This window comes from Oryctolagus cuniculus, chromosome 2, assembly GCF_964237555.1.
Source record: "Oryctolagus cuniculus chromosome 2, mOryCun1.1, whole genome shotgun sequence".
NCBI classification, from domain to species: Eukaryota; Metazoa; Chordata; class Mammalia; order Lagomorpha; family Leporidae; genus Oryctolagus; species Oryctolagus cuniculus.
Genome location: NC_091433.1, coordinates 9,122,081 through 9,126,812, shown reverse-complemented (window position 1 = coordinate 9,126,812; position 4,732 = coordinate 9,122,081). Strand labels below are relative to the sequence as shown.

The following is a 4,732-nucleotide window of genomic DNA, read 5'->3' as shown; positions in this document are numbered from 1 at the left end:
CTATTATTTTTCACTTTATGTTTCTGTGTAGGAACAAACTGTTGAAATCCTTACTTAATGTATGCTAAACTGATCTTCTGTATATTAAGATAATCGAAAATGAATCTTGATGTGAATGGAAGGGGAGAGAGAGTGGGAAAGGGGAGGGTTGTGGGTGGGAGTGATGGTATGGGGGGGAAGCCATTGTAATCCATAAATCATACTTTGGAAATTTATATTTATTAAATAAAAGTTAAAAAAAATCTTGAAAGTGGCAAAAGCAAACTGAGAGAACATTCCTTACTTACTGGTACTATGTTAGCAAGTCACTTTTCTTGGGTAGCCCTGGTTATTAAATCTCCAAACTCTAAATTACACTACTATCTTAACCTGTGGAAACTTATATGTACATCAGATTCAATATTTTGGCTGTATTTCGCCAACAAGGATCTCAACGTTTGTCTTTGAAAATGCAGCCTTTGTTTTTTTGTAGTTTTAAATAACAATAATCATGTAAGTGCAACTGACTCACTACTGGGAGTAAAAACCTAGATAACAAGTCAATAATGGATTCAGCCTCAAAAGGATAATCACTGTGTCAAAGACTACCCGTTCCTGGATTTTAAAAAAAATTATTTAGGTTGTATAGTCAAGTTTCACAGCATGCATATATATATACACACATACACACATATGTATATGCTTGTGCATGTATATTATACACACACATTTCTATTCAAATAGTAAGACTCCATATTCAAAAGTTTGTATCACAATATATGCAGAAGAGTTAAGTAAGCAATGCAAAGCAACTTACTTCCTCCCAAAAAATGTAAAGTCATTTCCACATTTTAAGAAAGCTGGTAAGTATTCCACTTTTATGACAGTAGGTAGGAATGCTGCCCCACTGGCTAGGCAGCTTATTAAAAATAATGAAAATAAAATGTTAATATTGATGGTTACTTTTCTCCATATATTGGCCAAAAAACTACTAGGGGAGAGGAAAATCATCAAAACTGATGATCTTTACAAGATATCAGAACTAGACTGAATTTCAATACATTTTAGAGTTGAACAGCTCTCAATAACAAATTATCAAGATGTTTAAAAGTAAAAGATTCACAATATGAAGTTTGAATAATGATGATATTGCAAAAACAATTCAAGATTGCGGACAAAGCATCCAAAAATATCGCTGTGGTTTTGCCTTGGACACAACCATGGTCTATTACAAAAGTAGATCATACATACAAAGGTATAAAGAACATTGTTTTTAGCTGAAGGCAGCAGTCCTTTTAAAGGGACATCCCCGGCAATCCAATAAGTAGTAGAATTTAAGTATATTATGCTCATGACAAGGTTGAAGAATGTGATGTCTTTTTCAGTAGAGTCTTCCCCGACTACGATTTCCTCGTGCTCCCCAACCGTGGCCACTTCTACTTCCCCTGAAGGCTCCTCTCATAATTAAAATTGCTCAAATTGCTGCTGTATTTCCCACTGGGAGGATTATAGATCTGTCTGGCATCCCTTTTTGGTCCTGCTGGAGACTGCTTGGGTGGTGAACCTGAAGTTGTATCTTCACTGGCTCTCTTCTGCCCAATCTCAACCTTCTGTACAGGTTTCCATGATAATGTTACTGTACTCTTATAGGAAGGTGGAATATGGAAAAGATCCTTGATTAAAACATTGATATTGTTTGTTATTTTTAATGCCACGACTTTAATCTTATTCTCTTCTGTTTTCAAGGCATCGCCCATTTTTCCCTGGAGAGCCAAGCGGAGTTGTCTGATATAAACTTGCAGGCCTCACGCAAAGTACTGTAGCCTGATTTTGAAATCTTTGAGCTTTTCTGCATTCAGTTTGGCTGTTAAGAAATCTGGAAGTTTTCTGCCCAACTGATGAAAACTGTACAATAAGCACTCGACATAACTAAACTGAAGCTCGGGCTCTTTATTACCAGCATTCTCCCCGTTTTCAGCTTCTTCTGGAGGGAGAGGCATGTACTCCAATAACTTATCAAATAGCTTCCTTAAATTTGTTTCTAGCTTCTCCATGTCACCACAAAATGAACTCATCTCCGCCAACAATTTCAATACCTCCAATTGTATATCAAGACCTTCCACCGGAGTAGTTAGGGTGCTGAGGTTAGGGAGAACTTGCTCACAGAAGTAAGTCACAAACCTTGTAGAATGAACATTTTTAGAGAAGAGGGGTACTGCCTGTCAAGTGCACTGTAAGAGTCTGTCCACGCAGTCTGGATCCGAGGGATTGAAGGTCTGTTCTAGATCAGCCTGCTCGGCAACCAACTCTACAAGTTGCTGTCTTCCACTCACTGTCTGTAGGCTCTTTAACCCAGATAGTATCTTCATGAACAGAACAAATTCTTCACCAGTCACATCTTCTCAGACCTTTTTGGATTCAGTTAGTGTAAGCTCCTCCACTTCCTTTGTTAAGACTTCATCTGGTAAAGTCTTAAGTTTTGTAGAAAGGAATTTAATTGCTCTTTCTCTAACAATGTCCTCTCCTTGAAGTATTTGGCTGAATAAGCCCCCTAAAGTCCCTTTTGCATCCATCTTAAATATACTTAATAGGGCATTATTCACTAAGTTAAATTCTGCAGAGTCATCTGTCTGCAAAAGTTGGGTTAGTATGTCCGCCACCCAGGGAAGATTTTCTCCAGTAGCAAATTGAGGCAGCTCTTTAATTGCTTGTCATCGAATAGATACATCTTCATCTTCACAGAAGTCTAACTGTGCATTGATAGCAGAATCAGCCCGTTCTGGAAAATGCTTAAAGAACTTTGGGATAAACTGAGCTGCTAATCATTTTTCCTTAGTACCACCTTTCACACCATCCAGTATCACTTGATAGGCATCTTAATGCTGGCCCACTTGCTCCGTGGCATCAGCTAGAATGCCATAGTTGCGGTAAAGCTCCTCCACCGTGGGCATGGTGAGCGACAAGCCCAGGGCCCGCTCCTGCTCTGGTCGTCGTCGCCAGTGCCACCGCCGCATTGGAACTTCTCCAAGCCCACCAGCCGCACTATTATGCCGCCAGCTGCCGCCAGTGCTGCCGCCAGTGCCACTTTAGAGCTCTGTATCATGTACAGTCACACCCTGAGATATAGGAGATTAGTTTTCCACATGGGAATTTTTGGAGGATTCAATTCAGTCCATAGCAGACGGGCATCAAGGAAAGAATGGGGTTTATGGTCAGAGTGTTTGTCACAGTAAAGCATTAATCCCAGGTTGCTGATTAAAAACCCTGATCTTTAGCCCGACAGTACATTGCTTCAGTCAGTATGTGTTCCTTAGGGCCACTTCCATCTCGGCATCTTAGCACCTGGTGCCATTGCTAATAACCCCCACAGCTTCTCCACTGGTAGGCTCCGTTAAACCTCCCCAGCAGAGCCTCCTTTTGGGCTAATCTCCCAGAGGGCTTTTCAATTGAAGGTGGTAGGTGGTACACCTTTTTTGCTTATTCCCCTCATTAAAAAAGAAATATTAAGGTCCTCCTGAAACCAGTCAGTGCCTTTAGATGTCCTAGAACAATCACTCTTAGACTCTTGCAGTGTTTAAATAATCTACACACACACACACACAAAATCATAGGGCTATGTTTTTGGTTTTTTCAATTTTTCAGCATTATGTATCTGCTGCCCTCCTCACCTTCCTACTCCTATGTCCTGGAGAGGGACTAAATCTGATTCTCTTTGTCCTTAATCTCCAGATGAGCTGATACTACCCTAGTTATCCTTGTCAGTTTTCGCTTTCTTCTCTATCACTGTGTCCTCTGCCTTATTAGGACTTTCTGGTCTCAGTGTTTCATAACCGACCCCTTTGTGGTCTCTCCCATTCCCATCCATCCTCCACTAGAGTTGACAGAAAAATCTACTTAAAATCTTAATTTCTCCATGTCATTCTGAAACTTAATAGTGCCCACTGTACCATTTTACTGGAGCAGTATTAACTCCTCCCACACATCACAGCCCTGCCCTCCCAGAGCTCAGCATTTCTGTTATCATTGCCCTTATCCTCTGGTTTCCTACCTCCACATCTGTGCTGATTTTGCCCTCTCTGCTTGCAATGTTGTGTCCTATCTTTGTATCACCCTTCAAGGTTCAGTTTGGCATCATTGCTCAAGAAAGTCTTCTCTGGTCCCTCCCCTACTTGGATAGGTACCAGCTCTAGCTGCCTGTTCCCTGTTGCTGCCTCTATGGCCACAATTCCCTACTCGGCTCACAGTCACTACGTTGCCTATTTCATAGCCATGTGTCCCTTGTTCCCACAAGACCATGAGATTCTGCAGAAAAGAGGCTGGGTGAGTCATTATCAGTGCTAGTTTTCAACACAGACATTAACGTAGAACCTCAGCCAATGCTGAACTGAGCCTTCACCCTCCAGTTCCCACCCCATAAACACAGGGGATCTGAGGTTGAAATCACACCCTCATAGCAGTCTTCAAACAAAGATATGCAAGGGATTTGGCTATAGTCCCAAATCCTTCTTCATTTGTCATAACTGTTGGCTCAGGAGCACAAATGCAAATAAAATCTTAAGAACAACTTGAGGTAGTTCATGGTTCCCCAAGGTAAGTATGTAAATTATGTTCAAATAATGTCTCTGGATTTTTCCAACCATAGAATTATGTTGAAAAGATAGAGAGTGACTTAAAACTCTCTGCTTGCATTTGTCCTCCATTGACTGTTACTACATGTTCTACATAAGCCCCTAGTTCTCACCTGCATGGCTTC

General features: G+C 40.8%; 1 pseudogene; it reads right to left on the bottom strand.

The window, feature by feature from the left end:
* Positions 1 to 744: 744 nt before the first annotated feature.
* LOC100344637 (apoptosis inhibitor 5 pseudogene) lies at positions 745 to 3,042 on the bottom strand (annotated as a pseudogene).
* Positions 3,043 to 4,732: the final 1,690 nt, after the last annotated feature.